Here is a 12,637-nt window from a genome sequence, read left to right on the forward strand (position 1 = left end):
TTCGTATACAACCACAATGGTAGAGGAAGTGTGTGAATCTCAGAGTGCATGCCTAATGCATGAGCATGCATCCTTGTGTATAAGTACAATTTGTCATACATCTATAATTTAACATACTCCAGGCACGGAAGCTGATATTCATAGGAGACAATAACGAAATGCTTCCATAAGGCATGTTCTGTGCATACCACAACGTTTTGCAAAAATTGTACACAGAACAAACAGAACTAAAAGAAGCTGCAGTCAAGAGATGAATTGGAATTGTTTGAACATGTTTATTATTTGGTGTGGACCAAAGATAGCAAAATCTCACACCACCTCTAATGCATGGTGGGGTAAAGTTTTTAGTTTGTGTTGCTTTGCTTTAAAATTCCGTATCATATGTCATGCTTATCAAGGCAGGAAGGAGAGTATCAGCAGAGTTTTATTCTTAACCAAGATAAGTGTATTTTAGAAAGGCTGGCAGGATCCTGGCAAAAGAATAACTGGCTGGCACAACTCCACTGATGTAAACAACGATCTCTGGAGGAGCAGTTTGGAAACCAGTGAAGATGTGCTGCCATCTTAGTGAGGAGATGAGTTGCAGGTGTGGAAAGTCCGAGCCAGGAGGAGAGCAGGCGTGCGCACTGCTCTCACTCCAGAGGGATTGACCGGAGAACTGAAGCCAACCACACCCTCATAATTCAGTTATACTGTAAAGATAGAGTCTAATTCAATTCAAGTATAATCCAGTTGAATCCAATTAATTATAATCCAATGAACCTCCATTAAAATTCAAATTAGTCCCATTCATATAATGCCAGTTAATGAAAAGTTGCTTAGCTATGGAAACCAATGGAACAAATCGAATGCATCAAAGACTGTATGAGGGTACTGTACAGACATCTGTCAGAAAGTTGGAGTTTAGATGGAGGTGGAGCACGATCCATTCACAAATCCAGCACGAAAAAGAAGAAATGGCAAGCTATGGAATGGACTAGTCGAGAGCTCAATTTAAAATCCACTGAAATGTTGTAGGCAATTAGAAACAGGAAGTAAATTTAACAAAATCAATGAAATATTGGAGTTGTAAAAGTTATCAAAAGTTTCAGCAAGCCAATGTCAGTGACAAGTGAAAAATTGTGCATTATGGCAGAAAGGCTCATGTTGTTCCTAAAGGACATAAAAGTACCCTCAGTGTGTACTGAGCTTTCACAGAAACATGCGATAGCAACATACTTTTCTTTAGATAATTGATCAAATTAAAAAAGTACATGTTCCTTCTGGCTTTTATCAAGCATACCAAGCATAGCCGTTGCCACTGCATCAACAAGGATCAAATGCTTGCTGGTACAAAAGCGTCACAAAGCCAACCATTTCTATAGATTCAGATTCTTTTTCTCACATGATTTCAAATGTTATATAAATCACAACGTCTCTGAAAAAATAAATAATCGCACAAAAGCAGCAATAAATCTGACTCTATTTTCTTCAGTTTATACATTCGGTGTCTAGAAAAAAAACAAGCCGTTGATTCTGCAGTGTTTTGGGGGGGATTATGGTCAAGCTGTATTATGTGAGTATGTACGGTAAGAGCTACTACAGCAATTTGGAGACGAGGATCTCGCAATCTGCCAAGAACAATAAATACTCTGCAATGTTTGTCAGTGACAGAGCTTCAGGAAAACAACGACAAAGCCCCCATGACATTACTTACACAATTTACAAGAACAACAGAACTTTGTGTCCTGCGGATGGGCACAGCAGACAATAAATATCGGCTTATATGTTTAAATTTAACGGTGCTCTCGATATGTGCATTAATACAGTGTGACATAGCCGGTGGCTGTAACACAGTCTGTATGCAAGGTGTACTAACACCCTCATTTTTAGGACATATATAGCTTTTTGTTCTTTGACGATACAATAAAACAAAAAAGCTAAGAATAACAACAGCTAAACCTCTGTGCCACCCCTTTCAAAGGGATCCAGGGAACAATAAAATGGAAGAATAAATCAGCCACACAAATGCAATGAAATAGCTATAAATCTTGACTGGTAATATGACCAGTTATGATATGAAGACAATGATGACATCATTATTTCTCCCTTATAAAGGTGAAAATCAGAAAGTAACTGCATCAGACCAATGACAAAGTCCGTCTGACAAATGTAAGTCACATATTTCAACACAGACTTGCATTACATGAGACTACCTTATTCAAATTCAAATCTGCGCCTGGTTTTGACATCAAAGATGTAATTATGTTAGCATGGAGACCCCTGGGTCAAATGGAGAGTGCCTTGGATCCAGTAGCGGCTGGTGATTGAAGCAACACGAAGCACAAAATTGTGAACCCAAATAAGAAAGAGCTCGTCAGGGTCATTATGCTAAAAAATAAATACAAAAAAAAAAAAAAAAGCTGGATTCTTCAGTTGAAAGCTAGGGATAAGAAAATTAAGTGGAATTTGGAAATCACTGTTTGCCTCCAAACACATCCACTTACATCCTTGGCAACATATGTTAAAAAAAAATGTAACCTTTCTACTTTACCGTAGGGATGAGTTCCATCCCAACAGCATAATGCAAAAAACAAGGTGGAGGCATGAAAGAAGCCTCCTCCCCCAACTAGGTCAGAACTGGTTTGTGGCCATCTGTTACACAGCCTAAAAGTTGAGCGCTGAGGGTGGGAAATGGACAGGCGACCACAATTTGTTAACTCCACTGCACCATACAGATATTGATGGAAAATGCGCTCGTATTTGTTGGTAAGAAGAACGCATATCATCAGTGGAAGTGTGGAAGACTTAAGACACAGTATTTGTTTATGTGCTTCTGGGTGGTGAGCAGGTACCACGAGTTTGGTTACTTAAGCTTCGTTTCCACTGTCAGTACGGTTCGGGTCACTTCGTGTCGGTACGGTACGGGTCGGGTCGCTTTGGGGTCAGCTTTACGTTCCCACTGTACAAAGGGGACCCTCAGGGGTGGGCGGAGTGCGTGCCGAAGCGTCACTACGTCGATCGCTCCGAAGCTTCTTCAGCTTAATGCGACACTGGCTCGCGGTCCGGTTGAAACCACTCTCTACCATTTTTGCGGCAATCAGCTGGAAAACTTTTCCGTTTCGCACAGCGCCATTGAGCTCCCGCTGCACAGCCTCCTCACCAACAACGGTGAGCAGAGCCTGCACCTCCTCAGCCCTCCAGGCTCCTCCCCAAGGGAACCGGTCCTGTGTGCTACCCCAAGCAGAAGGGTTACAAAAATGGTAACAGGTACCATGTGACCGGTACACTTTCATGGTAATGGAAAAACTGAAATAAGTGAACCTTTCTGAATTCGACCCGTTGTGCTGACTGCATAGTGGAAACGGGGCTTTTGGGTCAGTCATCTGAAAAACAACTGTCTGCTAATTCTGGGTTTGGCACTAGAAGCCCTTTTCACATTACACATAGTCATTTGATCCTTATATATAAATACAATAATACGAGCAACATGAAAATCTTTTAGAGACAAAAATTGTTTCATAGCCCTGTTTGTAGGCATTTAGAGGATCAAGCAAAGGTGTTAGGGTCAGGTAATATAAGTCATGATAACTATGTTCTGCTCGAGTGTTTCATTATCATCTCCTGTGAAATTTCAGGTGATATGTTTTTTTGCAAAATCAGCTTTTTGAATCAAATAAACGTCTCGAAAAGGAGAATTTGTTTTTTCATTCTCTTGCAATTAAGAGTGCGTCCTGTATAGTGACAAAAGTCCTGATGGCACCGTGCATGTGGTCATTGATGTCAGTAATACTAGATCTCATTCTCTCAGGGATGAGGCAAACAGGCCCCTCACTTTACTGCATCTGAACTTGATAAGGAGTCAGAGTCAGTGATTGGTAGCAATGCTGTTACATTTCACTTTATGGCAGACGGCTGCTTTTATAGCTGCAAGAGCCTTTTTATAATGAGGGGCTCTCTCAAACCTAATTACTTGCTTTCTGTTGCTTATACAAACTGGCACACACATGCACCCACGTCTTCCTTCTTCAGACCAATTAGTTTCAACATTTAGCCCGTCTTCCTATCTATCTGACTCTCTTATTTCCGTCTCTATCCCTCTCTCGTGTTTTCATCTAATTGGTCGTCTTGGGCTCTGTGTCTGTGAAAAATCTGCTATTTATTTTGGTTTCTAATATTCAGTTTTTAGCTTTTATCACTTATGCATATGGTGTATTGACATAGCACGCATGCTCTTGCACAAAAAAGCATCCGACACTCATGACTCACTCAGTATGTGTTGACTTTTCGAGAAACTAATTTTCTTGGAATCTGCATGTCTCGACAAGTTTGTTTTCCCCTGTTTAATTCTTCTAATCCAAGGATCAGCCTGGTACATCTCATTAAAATCTGCTGTCCTTTTACCTTTTTGCTCTATGGACCAATGGCCATGTCCTAATGAAGAGATGGTGTGGATATAAATGAATGTATTATCTGCTCAGTCAGCAAGTAGTTTCCAAACAATTGTTAAAAGTGACCCTTTGCTGACTGTGTTGAATGCAGGGACATCTAGCAGCATAAATGGACAACCCCAATGAATAATGAATACTTCCTACCTCACCTTTCCTTTCCAAGTATATAGGAAAAACTAAAGACATGTATGAGAAATATTTGGTTTGTCCCCTCTTTTCCAACATAAAAACATGTTGGTGCAACTGTGATGGCTACAATATTCTAAAGGATATATTAACTCTCTTATTGACATAATTTATTTTTACAGGTTGCATTTCTGACTTGCCAGAAAGTGACAGATAGCCAGTACAGACACCAGTCAGTGTACTTTGATTGAGAGTTGATAGTATTATCTTAGAGTTCCAGTAGGGGGAGCCAGTGTTGCCAATTTAGCGACTTTGTTGCTATATTTAGTGAGTACTCAGACCCCCTTTAGCTACCCTTTTCTTTAAAAGGAGACTAATCTAGCAACTTTTTCTGATGTTAATGTGGACTTCTGGAGACCTCTGACATGAAAGCACATTTCCTTACTTACTCTTCTCATCGAGCAGCGGGTGCTGCCCTGGGCCCTTCCACCATTCCAGTTCACAGTTCTCGCACAGCATTCCCTCTCAGCTGCAGTCAGACCAGGAGGTGGTCACCCCTCCGCGTAAAGACTCCAAAGGAATGTGCGCCTCTGGCTGATCCTGCACTAAAATCGACAAAAGTTCATTCGTGGTTCTAAAAACATTTTGGGTTTTTTTTTTGTCTCTCCCACAAAGTTATTCCTGCAGTCAGGGCCGCTCACAGGTTTGCCCCCCCCCCCCCCCCCCCCCCCCGTAGCAACCCACCCACACCCACCTCTACTTTCCCAGTCTCTCATTTATTGCGGATAAACCAAAAGGATTATTTACCACTTTGCCTGGATATGGATATGGACTGAGTGGAGTTATGGCTTTCAAAATCCTACCACAATAAAACTCACGCTATTTTATTCATTTAGAGCTCATAAACTGCACATTTCATCAACCATTTTTCACTTGACCAAGGGAATCATGTTAAGGGTACTTTTATTTATCGCCAGACCCGCGTGTATGTCTGCTGAACTTTCTGAGAATGTTCGGGGAACAAGGCGGAGCCCATTCATCTGGCGAGTGTCAAGTTAAATCAGTCTAAATGAAAGTTACAGGCTACCCCAAAACGTCACGTTTATAACCCATTCGTTATCTAAATGGCAATTTCACACGTTGCCATGTCTATACTGGCTTCTTCTTATTATTTTTTTTTTTTTTTTTGGGCCCCCCCCCCCCATTCCTGGACCCGGGACAAAATACCCGTTTGCCCCCTCCCCCCTATCGGCGGGCCTGCCTGCAGTGTCCATTACAATTACATGCACGTTGTCAATTATGCAAATAAGATTATGACATCATTTGGCGACTTCTAGCGACTTTTAGGACAGCCAATGTTAATGTTAAGGTTCATGTGAAAGATTTACTGTTGTAAGAAGCAACGTGCTTGCTAAAACAATTGTACTCATGAGTTAGCTTACAGGGTACTTTATGATTACGAGCCAAAAAGATAAGTTCATTGAGGTTCTGGGTATGAAGTCATAAATGTTCCTATGTTGAAACTGTGTACGGTTTGTTAGTGTTATGAGTAAAAAAAAAAACGAGTGAATAGGCAAATGGTGTGCTGATTCTACTCTCCAATGTAGTTCTACACTAATGTAATCACAGTTATAAATGATTCATTTCTTCCAGCAGATTGCTGTGGCATATGGATGGTGTATACAGCCAATATGTAATCCTCAACCAAAATGTCATGCAGGCATCAGTATAAAGCTGTAACAGAGTTAACATTTGTTCTTTTGGGATGTTTTTAAAGGCTTGAACATTTGTTAGCGCACTGTGTGTTCGGCTCTGCTGTATGACCTTTTCACTCAAGGAGTTGACTTAGGTTGACTATTTGAGTGCAGACAGCATGATGGCGTGGTGTTTAGCACCGTCGCCTCACAGCGAGAGGGCTCCCGGTTTGAATCCCAGCTGGGCCCTTTCTGTGTAGAGTTTACATGTTCTCCCTGTGTATGCGTGGGCTTTCTCGGGTACTCTGGCTTCCTCTCACCATCCAAAAAAATGCATTTTAGGTCAATTGGTGACTCTAAATTGTAGCAGGGAGCCTAGAGGATAAGCTATTTGTAATGTATGGGTCCCATTGCTCATCTTAGATCTTCAACAAATACTGTCTGCAAAAAAATGCTGATGGAAATGCAGTTATTACCTAATTTCATCAATGCAAACTCCTGTTTAAACACATCATGTTATAGCATTTGTTACTGTGATGGTTCATGAGGATGGTTTTGGTTCAGTGTGACAGCAAATATTGCACTGTTGTACTTTTAAGAACTTTCCACTCAGTGAATGTGGATCCCTTCCAGTCCCACCCCCACCTCCTCTTTCCAATATCGATTGTCTTTCATCTGTTCAACATTGCATTAAAGCCACACTTTAGGCACCTAAACGGTTTCAGAAAGCTCACTTCAGTGGGTTGAGGTTTCTGACGCTGCATTCTACCATGGCCTCGGGAGTGGGATGAGAAATATCCCAATTAATCAGTATAGGGAGGAAGAAAAGAAAAATAAACCCTTGAGTCAGGTCCACTCTGCGTCCCCTTTAATCAAATCCACCCCAACTTCCTTTTAATCACAGCACTTTTCTCTAATGCTAAATACTAAATAAAGCCTGGAGGGCATGATGGGCTGGAGTGGGGGGCGGAAAAACCCCTGGGAGCTGGTCTGTCATCAGTTGAGCTTGTTACTTGAGTGTAAAATTAACCTCTTCATAGACACCTGACGCAGAGAGGCACATGAAAGACAGCCATCCACTGAACAGACTTATTGCATCGTGGCACATTGCAGCATGAGTTTGCTTTTACTTGTCTCCAGTATTTCAAGGTGTCTGAATTCTGGGACTTTTAAAACCAAGACAGGAACTTTACAAACTAAAGTGTGTGGATGTCTTTGGTTCCCTCTGTGGTTTAGATCAATCTCGCTGCCAAACGCACTGCGTTGTTAAACTGCTGTATTATCAAGATTCACTGTCGTCCTGTAAACTGCACTCGAGGAGAAGAAAAAGAAAAGTCGGAACACATTTAGACAATGTCACGATTCAAAAAGTTTTTAATGTAAGTTTTAGTCAACGGCTGATCATGTTGTAAAGGTGAAACTGATTTTAAAAGTTCCTTGACTTAGCAAATACTTAGCAAAAACATTTTCTTGCAACAGTTGCGAAATTTGTCAATTTTAATTTTGGGTGTTGTGGTTGACACTATGAGATCAGCGGGTAAGAACCATTCTGTCAGAGTTAACATGCTCTCACTACGCCTGCATCGATTTTGTCCAGGTGCCCAGCTTCCTCTCACATCTTCCAATTGAAACAGCCATGTTAGTCGTTTGTTCATTGTGTTAAACACAACACAAAATGGCTTCCTGTAAAGTACCAACCGTTCAAGTCACAGAACGTAACTATGACTGTTTATCATTTACACATTGGAGCGATAATTATTCTTAACTGTTCCTCTGACAAGGAACAAAAGGGAGAGGTCGGATGGCATGGTTATGTATAGCACTTTCAGTCATTAATGACACATGTTCAAGACAAACGTAAGACCAATAGTTTTCATCTCAGAGTTATTTTCTGTTAATAATATGACAATAATACAGTTATTTACTACATTGCCTGGCCAAAAAAAAAGTTGCTACCTGGATTTAACTAAGTAAATAGGTAAGAGCCTCCTATTGGACAATTACTGCATGGGCAATTATCTTTCAGCTGGCAACAAGTTATTTAACCCCAACTGATGCAATGAGTAGCTTCTCATTTCTTAAACAACCATGTCGATGGTACATACGTGGTCGTGAAAGAGATGTTAGTCTGTTTGAGAAGGGTCAAACCATTGGCATGCATCAAGCAGAGAAAACATCTAAGGAGATTGCAGAAACTACTAAAATTGCTTTAAGAACTGTGCAACGCACTATTAAAAACTGGAAGGATAGTGGGGTACCATCATCTTCGAGGGATAAATGTGATTGGAAAAAACATCCTAGCTGATCATGATCGGCGATCACTTCAACGTTTGGTGAAATCAAATCGCAGAAAAACAATAGTAGAACTCAAGGCTATGTTTAGTAGTGAAAGTAAGAGTATTTACACACGCACAATGCCAAAGGAACTCAAGAGATTGGGACTGAACAGCTGTGTAGCCCTAAGAAAACCACTAATCAGTGAGGCTAATTGGTAAAAAAGAAAGGCTTCAATTTGCTAGGGAGCATGAAGATTGGACTCGAGAGCAATGGAAGAAGGTTATGTGGTCTGATGAGTTTACTCTGTTCCAGAGTGATGGGCGCATCAGGGTAAGAGGAGGGGCAGAAGATGTGCTGTACCATCATGCCTAGTTCTTACTGAACAAGCCTGTGGGGGACACTGCTCTGATCTGGGGTTGCTTCAGTTGATCAGGTCTAGGTTCAGCAATGTTACGACCCCAAAGACTGAGGTCAGCCGACTACCTGAATATACTGAATGACCAGGTTATTCCATCTGTGGATTTTTTTCTTCCCTGATGGCACGGGCATATTCCAAGATGACAATGCCCGGATTAATCGGGCTGAAATTGTGAAAGAGTAGTTCAGGGAGCATGAGACATCATTTTCACACATGGACTGGCCACCACAGAGTCCAGACCTTAACCCCAGTGAGAATCTTTGGGATGTGCTGGAGAAGTGTTTTTGGCTGCTGCTTCTCATTCTCTCCAGTAGGTGGTGCCTGTTACCTGGGTGGCTGATTACAGGCAGGTGTTTCTTATCAAGACTCATCAAGGGGAAGCTTAAGAGGAGCCTGCTGCTAGCACTTCGCCGCCAGAGTGATAACCTACATTATGTCCTCTAGGCTTTTACTCCTGGACCTTCCAAGAAAGATTTCACAACCTTGTGCTTCCTTCCCAGGTTTTACAGCCGTGTTCTGGATTCCTCTTCAGAGAAAGTCCTCATCATACACTACCTTCAAGTTGTCTCATCTTCAGAGTTCCATGCTAGCAGTCTCCGTCGGACTCCTCTTGGTTCCACCTCCGATCGAACCCTGCTCACCCTCTCGCATCATTACCTTACCTGGATCAGACATTCACTTCAGCCACCAGCCTCTCAGACCTCGCTCATCTCTCCCTGGCGGTAATCCATCGACTCTCTGTAAGCAACTTCATTCAGTATTTCTCAAACTCCCCCCCTTCATACAGTCAGAGATCTGTTTCCGAGTTTCCAGTTCTGGACCTTCATCTCCAGAATTCATATTATTTAATAAATTGTCAAACCTTCTTCAGTCTCCTGAGTGTGTTCTGCATGTGGGCAAAAAAAACAACTAAAACCATGACACCATCATCAATACAAGAGAAATTTTTTGAAAAATGTATTCAATACTGTACGGAAATAAATCTAGTGACATTGAAGAAGCTTATCGAAACAATGCCACACCGTAATCAAAGCTAAAGGCGGTCCAAGGAAATATTAGTGTGTGTGACCTTTTATTTTGTAGGTGGTGACTTTTTTTGGCCAGGCAGTGTATTTAGCTAGCTTTGAATAGTTTTCATTGGGCCTTTTAATTTTCAGGAACTTTTTTTGTTAAGATTTGCCGAAGCACAAGTCCAAACAAATCAAATCGCTCTCTAATCCCGCCAAATTTTGACATTTAAATCAATCTATTTATGGTGGCTGGAATATTAGTTTATACAGCGAACTCTGCCTCCTTTAATAGGCTGCAGCCAGGAGTGCTTTGCAGCAAATAAACTGCAAATCTAAAATACCATAAGCAACTGTAAAGTCAGTCATCTAAAGTAGGAGGTGGGTAGTTACTGTAAATTTAATTAGATGTTTTACAGTGTATCTGCTGAGTTTTCACCTTCTCGCTCTCACATGTGGACACACACTTGCCACCAGCGTCCTCATTAGGGCTTCCTGCCACTTCAGCACTTTGCATTCAGTCTGATTTAAGCAGAGCCAATTTAAATGACTTGGGTGCAGATTGAATCATTTATGAGTAAGTTTGATATTTCTGAGCTATATTTATGCCTTAAAATGGGTTATCTTACCAGTTTTCATTCTATTTCCAACTTATCCCTCTTACTCTGACTGAGTTCCTCTGTCACTGCATTATGTATGACAGATAACCACATGTGATACTCAAAACACAGCGAGAGAGTACTAGTTACAATATCTTACAAAACCTTAATGAAACATCTAACTTCTGTCTGTAGTAGTATATTGATGTTCTTGCCAAAGTATAAAGTCTCTCTTTTTCTGTGTGCCCCTCATTGCCTTTATGCATTGCATATGCAAGAGGCATTGTTCATTGGACAATCAAATTGGGATGTCAAACAGTGCCAAAACCTTTCATTCACTGTGGACCTTATCCAAAACAGCAGTTGCTGCTGAGTAAATGTTATCGCTACATCGCCAGAATAGCACTGGAAAATGTCGCCCAGGAAAAACTTCATTTACATCACTAACTGCACAGTTTCAGCTGGTCTGTTTAACTTTGTAACATCTGCAATAATTGCACTTATTTGGGTTTTGGTGTGACATACAGATGTCTGTAAAGACACTCTTCCTATGTTTCAAATGTGGCACTGTTGTGACACAACAGGCTACAAAAATTGTGAAGTGCTGAAATAACCACAAAGAGGCCGGTGCACCACATACTCTGACATCACCATTACGACACACCACTGTTTATGAGGTCAGGACAATAAACACTTTAGTTTACACCCCTTGGACCAGTAGGATATGTGCTAACACACAACACAGGCATGTGTATAAAAAATGGAAAATAGTCTCTAATGGAGCCAGTTAAGCGCTGGCTTTTCTTCCACTAAAAAATCATACCTTCTTCAGTTAGAAAGTACGGAGCCCGGTGGAGATCAAACAATATCTTTTTCAGGGGGTTTCAAGAAAGCGTTCTCTCACTTTTCAAAGTGTGCCCTCGCTTTATTAAATCGTGCGCTCGTCTAAATAAAGCGTGCGCGCGTATACATAAACCGTGCGCTCGTCTTACTAAAACCATGCGCTCACTGCCCCTCGGTCGTGCCCACATTATATACCTTGTGAGCACAATATACAAAAGTGTGCCCACGATCTGTAAGACGTGCCCACGACATTCTGTATGGCAACAATAAATCCAAATTGCTTGAAACGTTCGCACGTTGTATTAATTGTGGCCACGAAATCTGTTACCATTACAGTGTGAGCATCTCACCTTTTTAATCTATTTGGAAGTTGCTTGGAATGGAACAGTAAGTGCATTGTGCTATGGCGAATGTATGCCTAAGCAAGTATTATGGGACGAACAGTGTCCCTTAATGTAATGTATAATTCAAGTGCTTGGTCTGGACTGTTTGTCAACTGTAACCCTCGTTCTTGCATTATGCCTGTGCAAAAATCAAATACATCGATGTCGCATGGTATGGAGTTGAGGAAGGTGCATTTCCTCTTGCAGACGGTCAGATTGGCTTCATCGAGAGGAAAGAGATGATCTTCAGCCCCCCACAGATGCGGAGCCAGGTGCATTATATCCGGTATTCCAGCCGGAACACCTGGGTTTCTGGACGGACGGATGCGATGTGCATTCCATGTGTCTTGGATGCTGTTCAATTCATCCTGGGGAAAAAATTAACGAATGCAAATAAATATTTTAGGATTTTCATTTGGCTACAGCCCTGACTTGGGCGCCTTACAAGGCAGCCTTGAGAACAGGTGAGGGTGTGTGAAGTACTTTGAGTCAACTAGGCTCATGATGATGCCATGACTGGACGCCAAGGTTGAAAGAATATTCTTGTATTCCATACCTAGCCCATGGTAAACCCTGATTAAGTCCATTTCAAAATGGTTAAGAATCATATCCTGCTGGTAAATTTGGCTCATGATGTTATGAGAGTGTGGAATCGTGGCCACGCTTTGCTTACTTGTGCCAATTTTAATTAGGCTATACGTTTCTTAAATAACGTTAATACGTTTTGTGAATCATGACCACGCTTTAGTAAATTGTGGTCACGAGGTATATAACTTTGTTACTACAACGAGAGCAAGAAACTACTAAATCGAGCGTACGATTTAGGTAAACGTGCGCACGTTGTATTTCAACGAGAGCAC

This window comes from Odontesthes bonariensis, chromosome 21 (genome assembly GCF_027942865.1).
Source record: "Odontesthes bonariensis isolate fOdoBon6 chromosome 21, fOdoBon6.hap1, whole genome shotgun sequence".
Taxonomy (NCBI): domain Eukaryota; kingdom Metazoa; phylum Chordata; class Actinopteri; order Atheriniformes; family Atherinopsidae; genus Odontesthes; species Odontesthes bonariensis.